General features: G+C 37.4%; 2 long non-coding RNA genes across 2 annotated transcripts in view; both read left to right on the top strand.

Moving 5' to 3' along the window:
* LOC311432854 overlaps nucleotides 1–24,104 on the top strand; it is a 737,448-nt gene that overhangs the window by 145,874 nt on the left and 567,470 nt on the right. The window lies entirely within an intron of this gene.
* Nucleotides 21,174–23,121, top strand: LOC311432852. The gene is made up of 2 exons (XR_014690378.1): nucleotides 21,174–21,863; nucleotides 23,040–23,121. It is a non-coding gene; the product is annotated as an uncharacterized lncRNA (long non-coding RNA).

Below are 24,104 nucleotides of genomic sequence, written 5' to 3'. Positions count from 1 at the left end.
CTTTTCTGTAAATTCTCAAACTAGGAAATTCAATGAATTCTGTATCTTTCATGAATATGATAAAATGTTTGGCTAATAGTGATGATAACTACAGAGAAATCTGCAGGGATTTATTTAGTCTTGATGCATGTGAAGAGAAAATAGGGACATGTAAATCACAAGGGTACTAATTTCTTCAACTTCTAATTTACAAATTAATGGCAATGTAAAACATGAAAATTTAAATTAAACAAGAGTAAAGATAAATCATAGCTACCCTGGAGCCTTTTCTGAAAACAGTCTTTGGGTGAAAGGAAGATAATCTTATTTTCTGTACTTCTTGAATCCTCATTTGTACTCCTGTTGTGATAATGTTTTCTAATCAAGCACATGAAGATTTTTTGCAGTCTTTGAAAATGCACAAATGAAATATTTTAATGTTTAATGAAGGAAAGGGCTGTATGAATATCTACAGATGTTGGACTAACTAAGTTTTTGGTAGTTTGAATTTTTCAAATTCCAGACTTCAAGGGGAAAACATCGTGCTACTTCGTGTATGTGAAAAAAGCAAAACAAAGCAAAACACCATATCTATATAGGCACTTTTTTCTTTGTTCTCCTGAGACTTTGTTTCCCTTTGAGGAAGGCATATTTGCATGGTACAACATTTCAAAGCAGAAAAGATACCTATTTCCTAAATCTGATATAAGGAATTTTTCACACTTCTGGAGATAACATGGTCTTTGGTAGCACCTGTATGTGTTCCATGCAAACTACAACACAACACTAAAAATCTTATTACTCTTTGATTGGAAAAGATTTCCCAAGACATCATGTTTAGTAACTCACACTGGGAGAAAGAAGAAGGAGGCAAAATAAAAGGAGTGTTATTTCTGTTATTACAGAGTTTATGAGTCTCTATAAATGGATGCTAACATATTTCTCTCAACCTTTTGTGTTTCCTCAAGTTGATTCTGCCTCACAACCAGCTGTGGAAACTGCCATTAGTCTCTACATTGAAAAAAAAAAAAAAAAAAAAAAAAACAAACAATTTTTGTAATGTTTGCTGTTGGATGCTAAGTTTCTTATTTAATTACACTGTGTGCTTAATTGTTTATGTTTCTTATAACTCAAAATAATTTCAGCAGATATTAAAAGAGCCTCTGATTGATAGGAATTTGGACATAAAAACATTACAAATCTACAGACATTTTTGTGCACATACAGAAGCCTACAAGAAAAAAACTTGCTTCAGGTTTTCAGTATTTATATAAGCAATCACAAGCAAAAAGGTTGGTGGTGAGGATTTGAGATTCATATAATATAAAATTTTTTCAGAGACACAATGTGATTTTTTTTTAAGTGAATTTATTTTTGTGAAACTCTACATATAGATTTTAGAAAAGTAATCAGAACTTTATTATCTATTGGAAACTGACCTTTTTCAAACTGAACTGCTTAATCTCCCAGAAGGATTTGTCCCCACACTTTAATTATTTATCCTTAATGTTTATGTGGCTCTAAGGTTGAAATACAAAATCAATATTCCTCTTGTACATTAAAACTAAAACTCAGAAGTAGCTGATAACTGGAATACCCTAAAATGTCGCATCTAACATTCTGCAGTATAATTATTGTCTTTACCCTTCCTGTATTTCCTAGCAAAAGATCCATTAAAATCTAGGCTAGAAGTATTTTGGGATGCCTAAGTCTGGAATTTGTTAAAGTGCTGTTTCCTTGGGAAATTTCTGATATTCAGGATCAAATCAAGTATTTTATTCCACTATTAAAACCAATCAACCAACCAACCAAACAAACAAACAAACAAAAAACCAAACCTATAATGTCTTACGCACACAGAAAATCATAAACTCAGGAACATCTATGTCTGACAACTGTTAGCAAGCCTTACATTATTTCTTCTTCAAATGGAGCAGCCACACTTAGTATTTTATTTCATAGGTCTCATTTTCTAGGCCTTTGTTCTTATAGCAGAACTCAGTACATTGTGCATGCTTTTTTGCTCCTACTAGGTTTGCCATATCATAAATTCAATATACAGGTGACTTATGTTCAGTCTGTGATTCATTTCAATGTGATGAAATGTCACTGATGTCACTAAGTCAACAATGACTTGTAACATACATCACTTTATGAAGTGATCTCATGTGTTGCAGGATTTAGAATCAACTACATACTTATGTGGATTCAATCACAAGGTAGAAAAGAATCTCAGATTTGTTCAGTCAATTATTTTAACTGAAATTTTCCTATTCAGCTATGACTTTATGTGTAGCCTAGCTTTTTTATTAGTGAGTTTCATTCATCTAAAAGTCTTCCTCTCCAAAATATCAAGGTAATGTAAACTCTTATTCCATCCTCTAGTGTACTTATAAAGTCTACTAACTTTTTCAACTTCAATGTTAGGAAGAATACTCTCTTTTTGTCATTTGAGATACAAATGAGAACATTCAGTCTTGGACAGAGTGGATTCTGTAAAATCACTGAAAATAAATGGATAAATGCTCCCTTAATTGTTAGGTGGAGTGTTCTAGTCATTGTTCAGTGGTGCCAAAACAGTTAATCTATTTGGTGTATCCTAAACACTCCAGTGTGTGTGTGCAAAACAAAACAAAGAATCTTCACAAATGGTACAAGAATGTAAATACTTTTTTTTTTTTTTTTTTTTTAATTTTTCCTGTTTGAGTGCTGAAATGCAGTTCATATTCAGGTTTCTCTGACAGTTAGCCAAAGAAAGAAATGGATTATTCTTGGAAACCTTTTTTTTTTTTTTTTTTTTTTTTAATGCAAGGAAGTGAAAGGAAAGGCTGTATATTAAAACAGAAAATTCAATGAAGCAATTTTTCTTTCGGAAATTATATCACTCACACTTGCAAAACTGAATATGAATGTACAAAGCCTCGCAAAATCTGACAATCAGAAACACTTGCTTTGCAAACTTAAAGAAATATATCTTTACAGTAAAGTACAATTCTTAAAAGCAAGCAAGTAAATATGGGGTCATCTTTGAGAAGAAAATAAAAAAAAATAAATTAGAATTTGAGGTCTGACATGCAATGCCTGTAGATCTATGCCTAGAAAGACATGAAGTACATATTTATAATAGTCTGAGCATGGGAAATCCTTCCTCTTTCCTAGCATTAAAAAGAGCAGCGTACTGATTTAATCTGAAGCACAAAGTTTCATTCTGCTTCATGTTTCCAGAACTGCCTCAGCTTCCCACAGTAGATAGTCGGTTTTTTAATTACCTCAGCAGCTCCATAAATTCACTCTGAAATACCACATAGGGACAGAACCCCCATTCTGCAGTGTGCCTCTCTCCAAAGGAGCTCTGTGCCCTCCCCCTCAATAAATAAATAAATAAATAGATAAATAAATAAAATAAAATAAAATAAAATAAAATAAAATAAAATAAAATAAAATAAAATAAAATAATAAAAAAAAAAATAGCAAGGTTGCTAGTGGATATCTGTCCACAAATTGTAAAAGATAACCGGTTTCCTGTTTCACTAGCCACTATAAGTTTTTGAATAAAAATAGGAAAGAGAAGGTATAGTACTTTGCATGTTAGTCAGTACTCTTGTGCACCAGAAGATACTGCTTTTATCATGTGCAAACTGCAAGTTAAAAGCAAATTGTATTGACAAAACTTTATTGTAATAGTTACTCAAGAGGAATCTTTCTTAAATGAATCTTTGTCAACTGCATGAAGTTTAACAAGGCCAAGTGCCGGGTCCTGCACCTGGGGCGCAATAACCCCAAGCAGAGCTACAGGCTGGGAGAGGAATGGTTGGAAAGCTGCCAGGCAGAGAAGGACCTGGGAGTGATGGTGGACAGTCGGCTGAATATGAGCCAGCAGTGTGGTCAGGTGGCCAAGAAGGCCAACGGCATCCTGGCTTGTATTAGGAACAGCGTGACCAGCAGGGCTAGGGAGGTGATCGTCCCCCTGTACTCAGCTCTGGTGAGGCCGCACCTCGAGTACTGTGTTCAGTTTTGGGCCCCTCGCTACAAGAAGGACATCGAGGTGCTTGAGCGGGTGCAGAGAAGGGCGACGAAGCTGGTGAGGGGCCTGGAGAACAAGTCCTACGAGGAGCGGCTGAGGGAGCTGGGCTTGTTCAGCCTGGAGAAGAGGAGGCTCAGGGGTGACCTTATTGCTCTTTACAGATACCTTAAAGGAGGCTGTAGAGAGGTGGGGGTTGGCCTGTTCTCCCACGTGCCTGGTGACAGGACGAGGGGGAATGGGCTTAAGTTGAGCCAGGGGAGTTTTAGGTTAGATGTTAGGAAGAACTTCTTTACAGAAAGGGTTGTGAGGCATTGGAACAGGCTGCCCAGGGAAGTGGTGGAGTCACCATCCCTGGAAGTCTTCAAAAGACGCTTAGATGTAGAGCTTAGGGATATGGTTTAGTGGAGGGCTGTTAGCGTTAGGTTGGAGGTTGGACTCGATGACCTTGAGGTCTCTTCCAACCTAGAAAATTCTGTGATTCTGTGATTCTGTAAATCTTAAAGTAATTATTTTGATTACATGAGACTGATACACACAGAATTAACAGTTCACGTTTCAACTAAAACATTCTTTCATCAGAATTCCTATACTCAGGTAAATATATCTTTAATATTTCATGGTAAGGAAAACAGAAATCTTGGCAATAAAGTTTATGTGAACATGTATATCTCTAACTATCCACATAACTTTGTGTGTATGGGTATGTATATATGTATATAAAGAATCACTTCTGTTTCAAACTGAACTAGTAAAGCAGATTTCCTCTCTATATTTATTTCTGACTATAGCATAAATGCATAAATGACATCAGGTTTTATACTGAAAATTCCTTTCTTTGGAATTATAAGATTATTATTATTTTATTTTTTTTTTTCCAAGTTATTTGGACCAATAGCGAATTGCCAGTGTATCGGTGTAGTGGGTTTACGTGGCAAGGTTTTGGTAGCAGGGTGCCATAGGGGTGGTTTCTGTGAGAAGGATCTAGAAGCTGCCCCATGTTTGGTAAGGGCCCCATTGTTCTCCAGAGCTGAGCCAATAAGCGAAGTTGTTTTGCACCTCTGTGAGAGCATATTTAAGACAGGGAAAAAAAACGCTGCACCACACAGCAGCTGGGAGAGTGAGAGGAGTGAGAAAAACAGCCTTGCAGGCACCAAGGTCAGTGAAGAAGGAGGGGGAGAGGTACTCCAGGCGCCGGAGCAGAAGTCCCCTGCGGCCTGTGGTGAGGACCATGGTGAAGCAGGATGTCCCCCTGCAGCCCATGGAGTACCACGATGGAGCAGGGTTCCATGCTGCAGCCCGTGGAGGAGACCACGGTGGAGCAGGTGGCCCTGCACTGATGGAGGCTGCCGCCTGTGGAAGACCCCTGCCGGAGCAGATTCTGGGCCGGACCTGTAGCCCATGGAGAGGAGACCATGCAGGAGCAGGTGACCTGGCAGGAGCTGCTGCCCATGGGGGACCCAGGTTGGAGCAGTTTTCTCCTGACGGATGGACCCCGTGGTACGGACCCATATCTGGAGCAGTTCTGGAAGAGCTGCTGCCTGTGGGAAGCCCACGTTGGATCAGTTCATCAAGGACTGTATCCCGTGGGTGGGACCCCACAGCACAGGGGACGAGAGTGACCGAGAAGGAGCAGCAGAGACGAAGTGCTGTAGACTGACCATAACCTCCATTCCCCCATTCCCCTGCGCCGCTCGGGGGGGAGGAGGTGGAAGAGGGTGGATGGGGGGGAAGGTGCTTTTGGTTTCTTTCCTTTGTTTCTCACTTCTCTAGCTTGTTAGTAATGAGCAATAAATCTTACTATCTCCTTATGCTGAGTCTGTTTTGCCTGTTACAATAATTATTGTGTGATTTTCTCATCCTTGTCTCAACCTTTGAGCCCTTTTCACATATTTTCTCCCCATTCCTCTTTGAGGAGGGGGAGTGGTGTGAGCGGCTGTGGTGGAGCTCAGCTGCCCACTTGAGCGGAACCACAACAATCGGCTGCAGGTGCACCTGTGCGACAGAGGGCCACAGAGCTACTCCACAAGGCATGGCCTGGGCTGCCCCATGTAGGACACAGCCAGCTCCAACGGCACCACCACCATGCCTGCTAGGCCCAGCCATACCCTGTGGTGGTACCTGTGTCATTATCTATTTATGAAAGTTAACAAAAACAGTTCACAGAATGTGTGAAACAGAGGCATGAGGGAAAAAAAAATATATATATATATAAATGAGAGAAACAGCCCTGCAGACACGGAAGTGAGTGAAGGAGGAGGAGGGGGGTGAGGTGCTCCAGGCAGTGGAGCAGAGATTTCCTTGCAGCCAGCCCATGGAGAGGACCATGCTGAAGCAGGTTGTTACCTACAGTGCACAGAGAGGGCTGTGTGCTGGAGCCTGAAGCACTGTAGCCCATCTTGGAGCAGGGGAAAATTTTGAGGAAGGAGAAGCAAGGAAGCAAAAGACTGACTTCAACCCCCATTCCCCATCTCCGTGCACTGCTTGGGGTGGGGATGAGGGGAGAGAGAGGGCACAAGATAGATAGAGATGGGGATAAAGGAAAGATTCAAGCCTGTGAGGAAGGGGGAGGTGGGCAGTGATATCTTTGTTTTGTCATTGTTTTCACTGCCAACTCTATTGTCAACTGGAAATTTTTCCCAAGTTTGTATTGCCCATGATGATAACTGCTAAGTGACTTTCCTGTCTTTATGATTTACGAGCATTTTCCAATGTATTTTCTTCCCGTGGCCTACTGAGGAGGTAAAGTGGGAAACCTCTTAAGTGGGGGGTCAGGTTTTAGGGCCTCTGATTAATAAAAGGGACTATTGTGTGAATACTGTTTTTGTGTTTAAAAACAAACAAAGTATGTTTTCAAGGGTTTCAATAATTGTTAATTTAATAGTTTGTTAAACTTGTTAATCTTTGATAACTTGTTAAACTTTGTTAACTATTAAGCTTAGGTTTCTGCAGGGTAAATACAACAACAATAAAATGGATAATTCTCCACATTTATGACACATTTTCTTGAGAAATACTGCAGCACAAAGTCTGTCTTGATTCACTGGGACCTGGCTTACTATAAAACACAAAATAATTAGTAGATTCAATTAAATGAGGTAGGGAAGTAGTCAGCAACTGATCAATGGAAATTAAAGATTTCATAATCTTTCCTAAGATGTAAGAGCTTGCTTCCTACTTATCACTATCTACACAAACCGAGTAAATTATAGCTACTATTTTAAATATTATCATGCAACTTTAATACTTTTTAGAGTATTTCTGTTGTCCTTTTCACATTCAAAATATAATTTCCTCTGTTAGAGAATTTTGTTGTTTTTTTATGGTCATTAACTAGAAAGCTCAATGTGTTCAAGCTATAAGTAGTAATACACACTTCTAAAACTCAATAATAACCAGTTGCATTATTTAATTATACTACATCCCAGTAGTTCTTTTCTTAAGTGTTTTCCTAAATATGGTAGTGTTTTAGTTATTTTCTTATTTACTTTTAGAGTATCTCCATAACTCAAATATGCAATATTCTTGTATAGGCATGAAGCGTTTCAGTGTAATGAAGTCATTGCAATCTAGTATCTATAAGAAATTAAATTTAAAAGTGTGATTCCTTCAGTATTTTTTTCTATCATTAGATTTCAATATTGTAACTATTTGTAAAAATTGAGAGAGACAGAAACATACAAAAAGGTGAAAAAAAATGTTGATAATGGAAGCTATGAAGTCTTTTACTTGTAATGAAGATTTCTGCTTGATCTTTTTTGCAAGACATTCTGGAAAAGTTAAGTTAAATCAGCAGTGATCTTATGACCTAACTACTAACTAACTACTCATTCTTTAAAACTGTAGTTTTCCATTTCCTTGCATTGTTATATGCTTCATTAGTGACCTGAAAGCTAATGACCGATTTAGTTACAAATCTTCAAATTAGTAGCTCAATGCAGAGATGCAATTGTAATTTTTTAATTTTTTTTTCCTATTTACTGTGCTACTTATTTTTGTCTTTCAAGATTAATCAAAGTTGTTTTCCTCCTTCTTCAGGAAGAGAAGTCATCAATGGTACATGAATATATGGCCATGGTGTAGGTTCATTATGCCCAGTTATAACTCCACTGCTGTGTAGCAGCAGATGCTTAGAGAAGAGCATAAGAACACACCAAGCTTCAGTGATGCTCCACAGAAAGCCATATGTACTCATATGTACTTTTTTTTTTCCTGCTAAAACAAATGCTTTCAAGAAGTTCAATGGTTTAGTTATGCACGAGATAAAAAATTTAGCACAAAAATTTATGCACAAGATAAAAAATTTAGTTTTGTCCTGACAGTTTTGGTTCTAGTGTTAGTTTAGTTCTAGATAATTTATGAACATTAATTTTAAATTAAAAAAAAATAATAATATCAAAATGTTTTCAAATATTAAAGTTTATGATCATTTGTTTCCTAATTACTCTTTTCACATTAGCTATGTTTTTGTCTGCTGATTTTATATGCTCTCATGTCCCTTCTACAGATTGAGAAGTTTTAGTACATTTAGTTAAAAGAAGTTTACACTGTCTGTGGATCCTTTGCATGTATGATACAACCTCTTTTGTCATCTGTGTTGCCCTTCTCTGGCTTTTCCAAGCTGCGTTGCATCTTTTCAAGATAAGGGTGCCATCTTCACACAATATTCTTAATGTTTGGTCCTTTAATGTTTATATATATATATATATATATATATATATATATATTTACTATTGCTTTCCTAATACTTCTTTCTTTCTTGACCACCTTTGAGTCCTGTCCTGTTGTTTTCATATATCTCCTTAGTCTTCAGTAGAAGACGATTCAAAGATCAGTACTATTCATACAGACTAAGGCAATTTTTCTCCTATGCATCATGTATCTATATTGAATTTTACTTGCTGTTATTATTAGATTTTTCTTTGTTATCCTAAATAACTTAATAACAAATTTTATTACTGTATTACTCACCCCCACCCTTTTCTTGAATTCATTACGAAAATGCTGAACAGTAGAGGATACAGGAAAAAATTTTCTATAACTATACTTGTGATCTATTTCTGAATGTTAAAACTGACAATTGATTTCTGTTGCATGTATTCTATCTTTTAACCAATTACAGTGAGTTTCTGTTTCCAGTGCAACTTAGTTTAAGGACCTTTTTGGAAATCTAAGTAAACTATATTAATTATGTTTCTCTTCTCCAGGGACTTAATTCCTCATAATATGTATATATATATATGTATGTATATATATATATATATATATATGAATTTTTAATTAAAAAATGATTTAAAAATAAAAAAACCACACCCCATTAGTTTTGTTAGAAATCATTTTCATAAGAACAAACATACCAACTACTCCCCAGTAGAGCACATTTATTCACATGTCCATCATTTCTATTTTTGGTATACTTTCTAAAGAATGCCAATACATTGTGTAAACTTTCAGGTTCTTAGTTTTGTGGATCTTCCCCAAATCCTTTTTATAAACATGTTTCCACACGTCTTATCTTAAAAATATTTTTTAAAACTAATAATAAAAGAAGAGAGAGATTTGTATGCTACAGTTAATAGTTTGCCTACATCATCACTTTTCATCATTCTTCTTGTCTGAATACATCACGTTATTCTGTGAACTTTCTAGTGACCCATTAGTATGATGCAGACCCTATGATAAATCTTCCAGAAAACAGCTTTTGGTGGCTAGAATCCCCTGAGGGTCTGAGTTTAAACAATGCATTCAGTGTTGCTGCTTCTGTCTTATTGACCTTGAGTGCTACTTTTATGTGATTTTATTCCTATTACAGCCTTCCCACTCCTGATGCAGTTGGAGAAGGATGAATCAGTTGAAAACCTTCAAATTGTTCCTTTTGCTGAAATCCTGATTCTTTTTGCAAAACTTTTTTTTTTTTTTTTTTTTTCTTTTTTTTTTTTTAACCTCTCGGTCTTAGGAGAAGAATCACTAGGAGACAATTTTGCTTACCAAATTATCTCTTTCAGCTGGTCATAAGCTCTCATTTTAGTTTTTGTTTTTCTTTGTCTGATAGCAGCAGTCCTTCCATAACTTTGTATGATTCTTTGTTTTCTCTTCAGAGAGATAGCAAAGACTAAGGAAACTGATAAATGAATAAACATAGTAAAGATGAATCACTACCCATGGCTGTTTTGTGAACCCATTACAAATTCTTCACAAAAGAATCCTCTTGGTCCCTATCTTCTGTTCAAACTTTGTCATGTACTTCTATGTTGAATGTTTGTCCTAATAACTGCTGACAAGTCAGCAGTGTATTATCTCTTGTAACTTTCTTTAGTGAAGCTTCATAATTTAGTTAAAACAGCTTTTATCCAAATTTTAACAGTTAAAAAAAAAAAAAAAAAAAAAAAAAGACATTTATTTGCTGCAGTGAGAAATAGCAATGCCATACAGTGTTTGAGTTCTGGTGGATTACAATTAAATAAGCTACAGTCCTATTGCAGACCAGGTGGCTTAGCAGCTGTTCAGAGTGTTGTGGAATGGGAAGCTTGGTTTGAAAGCAACCTCATCCATCTTTCTCTCTTTCTCAGCAATTCACTTGGCTGAGAAAGCTCAGCCATGCTGGTATTGTGAAGGTGATGTAGTTACGTGGCCCGACCTTGTGTCCTCTTCAGACGATGAGTAATGATGAGGGATGTGAATAGAGGAACAGGGGAAGTGACAGCTGCTGAAGGTGTGAGTACCTCTTGCTGATCAGCTGATAAAGTAACATAGAAGCTACTGGCTTGCTGCTTTTCTTGCTGCATTTATTTTTCATAGTGGCTATAACACAATGATTTGCTCCCACTGCAGTCCAATGACATATCTAAATTAACAGATTCAGACAAACCTGGGCTTCCACTGCCTGGGCTATGTTAGTGGTGAAAATGCAGGAAGGACCTGAGCATTCTTGCTGTTAAATGCAATATAATTTTGTTACTTTGTTAAATCACTTATTTAAAATACTACAAGCTCTGCCCTCTAACTTTTCTCCTAGAAGAATGTTTTTTGTTGTTTTGTTTTGTTTTGTTTTGTTTTGTTTAAAATCCTTTACTCACTTGTGCCTTTAATTTAAAGATGTACAGCTCCACAAACAGACCACTTTGGAGTTACAAATAGTCTAGAGCAGCAAGTCCATACCAAGAGAGAATTTTTTTTATCTTAGGTGTGTTTTATAGAAAACCATGGTTTAGTTTATGAGCAAATTATTGCATTTACATCTAGTGTAGGGAAGGAAAGAAGAACTGAGGTTTGTATTAACACAATATTTGTTCTTCCTGAGACTGGCCAAGGTAAGTCCACAACCTACTCTGCTTTCTGGAGATGGTAATGACTTCTGCTGTCTCTTTTTCCAGTATAGTGATATAAATAGCTCCAATTTAATAGGTATAAACATGTCTGTGCTTCCTAAGAGTATACAATCAATTTGATTTGTTGGTTTCATGTTCCTGCTCATGCACATAAGAATACAAGGTAACCAATTTATGTCGTCTTCAGTGACTCCAACATCATGTCGTTAATTTACATATAAGAACAAATTATTAATGACAGCCTTGCAAATTTGGGTAAAATTTGGAAATCAAGCTGGGGTTTCTCTTCTCTCTTTAGGTGAGAAACTAGCCATTAATGTTGTCAATGAATAACATGCACTCTATATTATTTATTTGCTAGCCAGAAAAACTCTTCTGAACTTTCAAGTAAGAAAATCACACTATACTGAGGAACAAGGTGTCTGTTCTAAGTAATAATTTTTAAAATCATAAGAGTGCCTTAAGAGTTTTTTCATCCTGAGGAGCAGTCAGGAGTTCACAGTTTATTTGCATGCACACTGTGTAAAATAAACACACTATAAACTATGTGAAACAAATCCAGTATAAATTAAAAGATTTTTTTTTTTTTTTCACTTGGAAGAAGTTGGGTACAATACGTAAGACAAAATTAACACTTCAGGATAATCTTTTTAGTAATGATAAAAATGTCGACTTCAGCTGCGTTACTTTATGCATTTCTGAATTAACCTTAAATTAATTTTAACAACTGCAGCTTTAGGAAAATATAAATAGAACTAATGTTAAATTATTTTCTAGTCATATCAGCCTTTTTTTTTTTTTTTTTTTTCTTTCTTTCATTTTAATAACATGGAAAAACATAATGGAAATAACATGGAATTTCCATGGAATAACATGGAAAAATGAGGATTTTATTTATTTATTTATTTGTTTTTACTGGATACATATGTTTTATATATTGAAAAAGATTTAATGTTCACAACATTTAGGCACTTGTTCAGAAAGGGCCTAAATGTCCAGATTTCTCAAACAATGACACTGAGATAGAAATCTCATTATGATTTTCCATGGGACTAATATTCTTTCTCAGTTTTGTTTCATAATATCTGAAAATTTCCTTCATAATATCAACTATGGATTTCCTATCCAACTAGATGCTTTCTCAGTTAGGCTTGTTGGCTGATACACAGCTTTGAGTTATGACTCATACTCAGACACCTTGAAGTGAAAGGTTTAGGCTGAGTGTTCTCGCTGTAGGTTAGTTTTTGGTGATTTTGGCTACTCATTCCAGTCCTGTGCACCTGTATTATTTGTCTACTTTGGAATGATGTTATTCCAAAAAGTTGAGGTGTAAAATAGGGCAAGAAGTCAGAACAAGAATACAAAAGTCAGTTAAGTAATTTTTAAATTAGTTTGAAAAAAAATCAACAAACAAACAAAAAACAAACACTAGAATTTCACAAGCAAAAATAAGTATGAATAATAGAATTTCAGACCATACCACGTGCTGTCTCCTTAATTCAAGGCAAAAGTTTGTGTGAGTAGATCAGACAGCCATATCTGCTAGCACCATCATGAATATCAGCGGAGAAGTATCACTCTATGAGGAAATTTCAGAAAATTGTTTATTTAAAAAGAACCACCCTTCACACAATCTGATATTTTAAAACAGAAAAGAGAAAGGTACCATAAAGTAGCAACAGTCAGAACTGTATTATTAGTATTTATCATCCCATTATATGTCTTTTGGTGTCTCAGTACTGCATAACTTCTGGGGAACTTTTGTTTAAACTTTTTCAGTGTGTTTCTCAGTGTGTATCTGTTTGTTATAGATGTCAATGAGCTTAGTTTCCCTAACCGTTTGTGGGGACTTCACTTATTTTCAGAAAATTAGCCACATCAGAGGAAGACAGAAACAAAGAGAGAAAGAAGAAGGAAAAATAAAACCTTTGCAAAAGGTCTCCTTTTGCTTTACCATTCATTCAGAATTGTTATATATGGAGTGGTAATTCATGTCTAGATGATATTAATAAAGAAGGGGGAGATGTGGGAGTGTGGCCTTGGGACTGGAAAGCCCCATGGTTGATGATAACTTCAGACTCTTAACGATGAGGCCGTCAGGAGTGTAAAAGAGTTTAGAGGGAACAAAGAAGGGTGATTCAGGAGACTCCATGCAGTCTCAGGTCGCTTGTTCTCCAGCCCTTAAGGCATGGAAATTTCTGGGTGTTTGTTGTTGCTGTTATATGCAAAGTTGTTTGACCAATTAAAAGCTGTTTTGAAAAGAACTGCTGTGGGGAGAAGGGTATAAGAGGGAGCCTGTCCGCAAGATAAAAAAAAAAAAAAAAAAAAAAAAAGGCAACATGATGAAGTTACTTCATCAATAAAGAAGTAGAAAGAAGGAATGAAAAGGAGGAGGCTAGCAGAACGGAGACCAGAACGGGAACAGGCACGTTGATCACCTCATGAAGATAGGTTTGGCCAAACTCAGGAAACTGCTCAAAGAAGCTCGTACAGAAAGTCACTGGAAATAGGCGCACCAGAGCTGGAAAGAAGCTCAAGCTGAGAGAAGTGGACCCACGCACACAACTGCCCCTCTCTGGTAAGCAGTTCCGCATTATGGGGAATCATATGTCCTTAGGAACAAAGACTGTCCTGGTAACCTTACAGCTTATTCGCCTTATTAACAATCAGACAGTTTATGATCCTAAAATATGGAACCAAATTGAGGTCAAGGTGTGGGACTCTGCAACTAAAAACGACAAGGTTGCAGTGGGGTTGCTCGGAACCTGGTGAGCAATCTCTGAGGCCTTAAAGAGCCATGTGGGCCCACAGTCGGAAACGTGTGGTTTGCCAGACAGTGAGGGAGCTGCGGGCTCGTTTACTGATCAGACTGCTACGCCATTGCCCCCCCACAGCTACAGCCATCCCAGGCCTTTGCTGTTGCACCCCTTGCTGACCTGGACGTGCCTTTTGACCCTGGCCCTATTGGCCTTGAAAAGGAGATGGATATGCTTTTGTTCGATCTGGGAAGAACGGCATACATAAGGCTGAAGGCCAAGTTGCTTGACAACTTAAAGCAAGGCATATTGTTCAAAAGGAATGGAAAATGAGACTTGTTTGTAATCAAGAAAATGAATGGAAAATGGAGACTGTTAAGTCATGGAATTTAAGGGATTGTTTGTTACCTTTTCTGGTGTTACCTTTTCTGGTGTGCGTGTAGGTGGAGCGTAGACTCCCCACGCACCTAGCCCTGTTTACTTGCCTTTTATACCTTTTATAAATATTCTTGTATAAATATTACTAAATTCAGATTGAGTTGAGACTTCATTTATAACAGAATGAATCAGATTTTAATGAAAATTTATTCCCAGAACTTCTAAAATCCTGTTAGTGTGTTTATTGGGGTTTTAAAAAACAAACAAAACCTTTTATAGAGTTTTACATTCTTCATTATATAGATTTTAATGAGACTAAGATGTATCAGTGGAAAATGGGTACACATAGCTGTGTCTTTAAGACACTGGGTGAACATTACAAAAATAAGCATGTGCTTATACATCACCTAGAGCAAAATGAATCATTGAGAAAATGTCTGATCTATCTTGCTATAACTTGTTACAAAGGACAAAACTTCACTAATACTTGAGTTTCTACTACCTAGTATCTTGAATAGTTGTCATATTAGTGGAAAAATGAATCAAACTCCAGCTTCCATCTGTAGTCATGTAAAAAAGTAAGAAAAATATATGAGGAACCCAGAGCATGTGATGGGCTGTGGAGTAGATTATATTAATGAATGTGTAATTACACATGTCAGAGCATGAAAGAAACAAAAAACACTTCAGAAAAAAGGTTTCAGACATTTAGCTATAAAGGGTTTGTGCTTTAAATCATAATTTGTCTGTCATTTTATGGGTAATAATTTTTCACTTGAGCCACCCTTTTATTTGCTATATCTCCTAAGGAAAGGAAAAGAGAATCATTACTAAACACTTTAGCATTCTGTTTGCTTCTTATTTTTAAGTCTGAAATTGCTGAACTTGAAGCTGTTTTCTGGCTTCAAGCAAAATACTTTAACAGAACAGAATTATTTATTGTATCACTGTCAGTGTCCACCAGGCCCCAGGGTTTTATTTTGTGATTCAAGTTGAGTCTGGCTTAGTGTAGTAATTCCCAACAAATTAGAATGTATTCTTAACACAAGGAAAGGAGCAGAAAAAATCCACACCCTTATTGTTATGAAAATAAGGCACATTAGGTAAATATTTTAATGTAATACAGCACTGTGGTCAAATTTCGTGGTATTTTTCATTCAAGAATAGAAAGAAGTGATATGTTTTTTGCTTTTACTTCTGAACATTTGCTCTAGACAAATGCTTCGTCTCAATGTCAAATCGTGAACTACATTGATGTCTGAGGTGATATACTTAAAAAATAAAAAAGAATGACTACTAGAAAGAATTGTGTATGAGGAACTCAAATACTGAATTTTATTTTGTATATGAAAAGCCTTCATATTCTGAAAAATGATTTGATATAATTGAAAAGAAAAATGTGTGACTTAGAAGACTAAAATGAACAGGAAAAAATATATTGGCTATGCTGCAATGACTGAGTTTCTGTTTCGGGAATCAGAAAAAACTCTGGCAGGCAACTTGAGAAGAACAATGAAGATTGGACATATTTGCCAATGAGAGCAATATTAATATTATGTTCTCCTGTATTCGCAAAAATGAGAGAATATCCATTAAAATTGATATCCACCCCTGTGGTTAAGCAGTAAAAAAACTAGACTGAAGCAATATTGCTATTATTAGGTATATGTTGGTAATGTAGTGATATATCATCATTGTTTTTAGTTAAAAGTAAAAATATCTTATTTTAGAAATAATGTTAAAGCTTCAATCCACTGTGTATTGTACTGATGCACTTGTAAATCTCTTTTAAAGCTTATCAGCTGTCTCATCTTCACAATTCCCATTTATAATGCACTTCCATTATTCAGATATTGATAATGTGGTTGTAGTTCAGTTTGAACAAATATTAAATAGAAACGTAAGGGGTAAAACTTCTTGGATGTCAGTTTTCAAGAAGTATGGACAGTTAAGACAAAGTTTTGCTACGTACCTGAACCGAATTCTACTACAGTTGCTCCAGACAGTCCCATGGATCATACTGTCTGGAGTAGACCTCACTGTGTAAGCTGACTGCCTTAGGGCATGAGGACCTCTTTAGAGCTCTCTCTAGTAGTCAGCTAGCGTTTCCTTACTCTCTCTGCTGTTTCAGACTGTTTCTTGTATTAGCATCTTTTCTATATTACTGATGAGCAAGGTTGCATCTGCCCCTCTTCTCCCCCTGCACCCCCCTCCTCCCCCCCTCCGCTCCCCCCCAATAAAATTTTCTTTCACTGTTAATAACTGTGGAGCACCCATGTTATACATACAGGTCCACAGATGCCCTTACCTGCATGGTGAGAACAAGAATGTCAAAACCACTACAGAAGCTTTTTAATTGTGTTAGTCTTCAACAAACTCTAGGTAGCCATCATATCTACAGCTCTTCCACAACAGGTTATAGGCATGTTTGTTCCTGTAAAAAAAAAAGAAAAAATTAATCTGTGGTCAAGATTTTATTCATTTCTGGTAAGCATCCCTTAGCAAACAATTGTCTTATTCCAGCTCTATCAGCTTCTACTCGCTGGCTGAAGTGGCAGAAATAGGTCTTCCAGGCAACAGTAACATCAGTAGGAGTTAGGAAGCCTGCTTTTCTCTCAGTTAACCTTGATTCTTTCATCATCTTTTTGATGTCATCCAGGCTTTACACCTTACAAAATGTTACTTCAGAAGCAGTGACTTTGTGATATTTTTTCCCCCTTGCAATTCTCTTGCTACAGGTAGTTTCTGTAGGCAGATAGATCTCAGTCAGGCCTCCTGGTATAAACTGGATGGGACACTTTTTATTTGTGACTTTGCTGACATAATAAAAGTCTTAATATCAGAGTAGTCCTCTTTATTCATAAACACAAGCTGATCTTAAAGAGGAAATAGAGAAGAAGTCAGTTTCTTAAGGTGTTCCAGAATCTAAAATATAGCTAAGCCCCTAAATCCAATGGATTCCAAAGCAAATTTGACAAATATGTATTTTTAAATAGAAAAATACTGTGTTATATAACTTGTCATTTAATCATGCTCGGTGCTTGGCATGCTTGTTGTTGATTCCCTCCAGAAAGGAAATGTGTAAAAATATATACAATATATTTTTAATACAGTAATTTTTCTATGTTACAATAAGCCTAGGGTTTCACTCATCACCCACAAGAAAAATCCATCAATTACTTAGTCACTTAGTCTCACTGTATGACAATCATAATTTTAATTGTTGCCGATATTTCCAAGGGATTTTTTTTTCCCAATCTCTGCCCATAGGAAAAAGATGCTAAATTAATTTTAAGAGAATAAAGTAAGTAAATAAACAACCTTGTGTGTTAGAGATGGGAGGCACCTGGCTGAGGAAACTGTTTTCAAAAAAATTAGAATTGTATGAACTGGTTTCTGTGTCTTTGACAGAAGTAACGTGAAACTGTAGCAGCATGAATGGAAACACTTCAAAGACCAGAGAACTTGACAGTAAAACTTTGTTCCATCAAATTTGTCAGGTGCTGTGATATGTATAATCATTAAGGTTGGAAAAGACCTCCAAGCACATCTGGTCCAACTATCACTGTACTACCAATTTAACCCACTAGACCATGTCCTTAAGCACCAAGTCCAACCTTCCTTGAACACCTCCAGGAACAGTGATGCCACTGCTTCCCTGGGCAATCCATTCCAATGCCTGACTACTCTTTCTGAGAAGAAATGTCTCCTAATTTCCAACCTGAACCTCCCCTGGTGCAACTAGAGGCCATTCCCTCTATTCCTTTCACAAGTTATGTATGAGAAGAGGCTGACCCTCAGCACCCCACAACTTTCTTTCAGATAGTTGTAGAGAGCGATAAGGTCTCCCCTTAGCCTCCTCTTCCCCACACTACACAACCCCAGTTCCCTCAGCCGCTCCTCTTTAGAAAGCAAAAGGAAAGCTTAAAGTGAGTAAAGTAAGCAGACTCATATAATCCTTATATTTAAAGTGTACACAGTTTATTACCTACCTTCATCTACATTTCATTTTTTCCACCTTCAAGTGCTTTAGCTTAAGTACTTTAAATACTTTGATGTATCAACTTAAAAGTCAATGTAAGGAAAATTATATTCTATCAATAATTAACACTAGTTGAACAATCTGATCATTACTTTTAGACATAAGCTGCTTAGACTTTATTATTTGGAAATTGGAGATGTTGTTTCCATCTGTCTTCAACAGCTACCTTGATGTTGCTTTTCCATTTGATGTTGTTTTCAATTTGCATATCTTGCAGGGCATCCAAGAAAATCATTTGAATGACTAGTATCTCCACATCTAAGGAAATGTGGGTTTATAGATTGTCTTTTATATTTTTGTCCTCTTGCAAATGTGGGCTTTTACTTATCTTAACATTATTTCTGCTTACTGCACCAATGTTATCATATTACTCTATGAACTCTAACTAGAGGAGGTAATTTTGCAATTTCTTTCATTGTTTCTAACAAACTCAGAAGTCCTAGAAAGGGTTAAATTATCCTCAGTTGGCATTAATTTTAGAATTATTATTTTCTTTACAATTGTTATGTCACAAATCAGTTTGTCAGCTAGACAACTCTTTGAGCTGTATAGGCTGCAAATCACTGTCCTTTTTGAAACATCTCCCACAACATTTGTCAAGAGCTTAAGTGCTTACTGCGTATGTGAACTGCTTTATTTTAGTCAGTAGACTGAGAGGAGCATCTGTTATGGCAGGTAAGCTGTAAAATATCCCGTGTCATCAAGTTCTATGTTATGCAGCAAAAATGTGTGTTTTTTTTTTTTTTTTTTTTTTTCATATATATATATATATACATATACATAAATATCTATTATATGTATACATGTATATATATATATATTGATGACAGTTTGCAAGAATGTGTGAAGTGCAAGTGACACTGCTTGTATTGGCTGTCACATTGGCAGAGTTGGCAGTCAAGACCATAGTCATGGGACTGTGTCATGTCAGTCTAAGTAGTGTCTTGTTGTAATGACATCCTGCTGGTCATTGTACGTTCATTGCAGATTCATGTATTTAGTGAATCACCTGTAAGAATAAACTTTTATTACTCCTCTTCTTACTTTACAGCTCCCTTTATTTTTTCCATATTTACAGTATGTCTATTTACTACTACTACTGCTTTGTTCAGTTAGTATGCGAAATATGCAGTTGCTTCTACTTGTACCAAAAACTCCTACTTCTTTGCTTCACACAGCACCCCCCCCCAAAAAAAAAAAAAGCTTATACTTACACCACATGTACACACTACCTAATTAACACATACCACCCATACCACAGAGCTAACTATGCTAATGAACATATTTTAAGCGTGAGATCACTCCTAGCTTGGCCCACTAAGGATATAATATAAAATATTTTTTGTATTATTATTATTATTGTACTATATAATATTTTTCTGCTTACACTAATTTTTTTTTTTTTTTTTTTAATGAAATAAGATATATTTCGTCTGTTTTCACCTTTGAAGTATATATTTCTACAAAAGTGACAGAGTGCTGTCAATAAATACTCAGGAAATGGTGCTTGTTGAGAGTCTTTAAAAAACATCTATCTGTGTGAACCAGTGGCACTTTTCAACTAATAAATAGTTAGCTAACTGAAAGTTTCTTCAGGCAATTGGTATATTCCACTCCTTTCATCAAGAAAATGGTATATGACAGTATGTCTTTGATAGTCTGTGTAACTGGAAGAAACCAGAAGGGCTTGAGAAAATGTTTAGTTTGCTAATAATATTTCTTGTTCAATATGTACAGCCAAATACCATCAACATTCTATGATTGTAAACAAGAAATTTCATTTTTCTTCCCAGATTTTGTTTTAGTTTAATTTTACTTTACTTTTTACTTTGTTCAACTTTATTTATTTATTTATTTATTTATTTATTTATTTATTTCCTCTGGACAGTTTTTTTCCCCGTTTGCAGGGAACCTAGTCTATGAAGAAGGTGGAGCACCCATGCCAGCCATGGTCCACCCTTCCTCTCAGAGAAAAAATAAAAAAGGAAAGGTGCACAGCATGTCTGTGCTTAACAGTAGGTCCTCTGAAAGTAGGAACAGACTATGAGTTCTGTTACATCCAATTGTTATAATTAAGGACAGTAACTATACTGAACTATAAGACCAGAGAAAGAGAAAAGACCAAGATGTTTAGGTCATAGGCAGTCTTTTAAGATCCTGTAAATCCTTTCAAGCCAGTGCATAAGGCCAGAGACTGGTGGCCAAGTAGTCCAGGGTTTCTTGAGGGTTTTGAAACTGGGAATTTTTAAAAAGACATTAGTTCTGTTCTTGAAGAATCATATCTATCAAAATGATACAGTGATCCCTAAAGTGTGAGGAGAACAGAGAAATGGGGTGGTGAGTACTCTTCAGATAGAAGAAATGTGAAAACTCTTAGAGTCTGAGAAAGCAGAGCTTGAGAAGAAAGCCTAAAACTATAAGACAGGCAAATTGTATAAATCTGGATGTTTAAGATATTTTAACCATTGAACTGCTCTGAATGTGAAACACAATGAAAGTGATGTGAAGCTGAGGTGGTGGTTTGGCCTGAACCTAGACTGAGCATGACGTAAGCAAGAAATTGTCAGTGAATTTTACTTCAGTGTAGAAGGCTGATGCAAAAATCTATTCCACATAAATTGTCATGTGTGGAGGAATGGTTAAGTGAAATAGGACATGTTGATGTTGGGCAGTTAGGAGGCAATGGGCTAGTAAAGTACCGTACTCAACTCACATGAGTCTGGCACGTACGCAGCTGGCTGAGAGCCAATCAGGATCAAGGACACGATGCCCTTGAGCGATTGGGAAAGTCCCTAAGGCGGGACGGTGGCTAAAAGAAGGAGGAACAAACTGAAAAGAGCGGGAAATGTTAGCCAATGCTGAGCTTAGTTTTTGCAATATGTATGAGTTGATTATGTTCGAACTAGATAAAAGGCGACTGAGCTATCCATTAAAGTTGAAGTTCATTGTTCACTCATACTGAGCGTCTGTGTCTTCCTCCCGTCGACAACAAATTGGCGCCCGAACAGGGACAGGTCTGAACGGGATTTGGACACTGCTGGCAGTGATCCTGGGCCACGTGTTCGACGGAATAAGGGAGGATCCGGTCCTGCAACGCAGCCTAGGAGGTGGAAGGGACAAGAATCCCCGCACCCGCGTCGGGAAGGTGAAAGGGACGTGGAGTCCCCGCACCCGGGAGAGGATCCCGCCGGTCACGCGTCGCCGAGGTCTGAAAGGTGAAAGGGACGAAAACTTGGAGTCCCCGCACCCGCAGCTCAGAAGGTGGAAGGGAGTCCCCGCACCCGGGATGAGCCTATAAAGGGTCCCGCCGGAAAAGCGCCACCGAGGTCTTTGGAAAGGCTGCAACTGTATATATAAAGGTATGAAAGACAAGCGGCGTATAATTTGCTCAGATGCTTTTTAGAAAAGCGGAGTATTTTAGATATAGATTGTAGAAAAAGATTTGCCAGGGTTATTAGCATATGCAGTAGCGCAGGGTTGTTTTACAAATCCTGATAGTTTTTTGAACAAACAGAGTGGCGTAAATTTGGAGATAAATTGTTTGATGTTATTAATGATATTAAGTCTGCTAAAAAATTTATTGAAGCCTTGGAGAACAGTCGCTAGCGCTTTAGCTACACATCAGGCTGAGCAGGGAGTCGCTGCTGCCGCTACAGAGCGACTGGGATTGCCGGGAAGTGCTGGAGCTGGGCATTGCCCACTGCCGCCTTCAGAGAGAATGATAACGCTGCCTTGGGGCTACGGGGCAATGGGAGCCTCCCCACCCCCCTCAGTCACCGCCACGAGCAGCGCTGCGCTTGGAGCTCACCGTGTGGCGAGTCGGCACAGAGCAGAGGGACGGACATCAGGACCCTGCAGCCTGTCTGACGTAACCATGGAAGCAGCGGCGGCTGTGCTGCTTCTCTCTGGCATGTTTTTGATCTGTGGAGACCGTGCATGGCAAGGAGTACCAGCCAATGCTTTTGGAGGACCGTGTTACCTAGGGCGACTCACACTTTTCGCTCCAGATTTACACTCGTGGCAGAACTCGACAAGGAGCAGAAGAATTAAACGAGAACTAAAAACTCTGGGTTCTGACTGTAATGATGATGTAGAATTGTGGGGTCCAGCAGAAAGATTCTTTGCTTCTTTGGTGCCTGGTGTGGGAACTGCACATGCTTTGACTAACATTAATAAGCTTGCTTGTTGGGCTGTTAAACAATCAAATGTAACAACACAAGTTCTTTCTGAAATGTCACAAGATATGGAGAGTCTAAGACATGCTGTATTGCAAAATAGGGTCGCTATTGATTTCTTATTGCTGGCTCAGGGACATGGGTGTGAAGATGTAGAAGGAATGTGTTGCTTTTATCTTTCTGACCATGGTTAGTCAATTCACGACCAGTTGAAACGGTTAAGGGATCATACACAAGAAATTGTAGTACAAGATAGTTGGTTTGAAGGTTGGCTTAAATCTGTTTTTGGGAACATGGGTGGATGGGTTTTCTTAGTTAAAGAGGGACTTCGCTTTCTACTTACAATTATATCGATTATAGTTGCTGCACGTATAATCCTTAACTGCCTAACTAAGAAACTAGAGCAACTCACAGAGAAGGTATTTGTAGCGCAAAATAAAAACGGGGGAATTGTGGAGGAATGGTTAAGTGAAATAGGACATGTTGATGTTGGGCAGTTAGGAGGCAATGGGCTAGTAAAGTACCGTACTCAACTCACATGAGTCTGGCACGTACGCAGCTGGCTGAGAGCCAATCAGGATCAAGGACACGATGCCCTTGAGCGATTGGGAAAGTCCCTAAGGCGGGACGGTGGCTAAAAGAAGGAGGAACAAACTGAAAAGAGCGGGAAATGTTAGCCAATGCTGAGCTTAGTTTTTGCAATATGTATGAGTTGATTATGTTCGAACTAGATAAAAGGCGACTGAGCTATCCATTAAAGTTGAAGTTCATTGTTCACTCATACTGAGCGTCTGTGTCTTCCTCCCGTCGACAACAGTCATGAGAGTGCAAAAGGAATGAATTTGGAGAGAGGTAGGAGTAGATGAATATAATAGGCCTATGGTTTTTGCACCCCAGTAAAACTTTACTGTATTTTAAAGTCTAAGCAGCACAATGACCCTGAATCAATGCAAATAAAGTAACCAGTTTCTTCAGTGAATATGGTTTAATCAGTATTAGTTCAATCCTGTTAGATTTGCACGGTGTCTAACAGGTTAGATGCTTGGCTTCTGAGAACAGCCATTGTAATTAATGCACAACCTCCCAAACTCTTTCCTAGCTACAAGCCTACTGGTATTTGGTAGGTGTGAGGGTGAAGGGTTGGGGAGATTTGGAAAGAAAACCTTGATACTGTGCGAGCACTGTTCAGCAGAAGCCAAAATGTTGGTGCATTATCAACACCTTTCTAGACACAAATGTAAAGCATAACACTATTTGTGCTGTTAAGGGGGAAGTTAACTTCATCTCAGCCAGACCCAATAAAATTATAAACCAAGTTCCCTTTTTGTTGTTGTTGATGTTGTTGTTGTTGCATTTCCATACTCTGCCCTCACCAAAAAATAATGACATCCTTCAGGAAGCATCTTCTGATGTTCCCTTGCAAGC

The sequence above is a fragment of the Aythya ferina genome, assembly GCF_964211825.1.
Source record: "Aythya ferina genome assembly, chromosome: 2".
NCBI lineage: Eukaryota > Metazoa > Chordata > Aves > Anseriformes > Anatidae > Aythya > Aythya ferina.
This window is presented reverse-complemented; position numbering and strand designations above follow the sequence as displayed.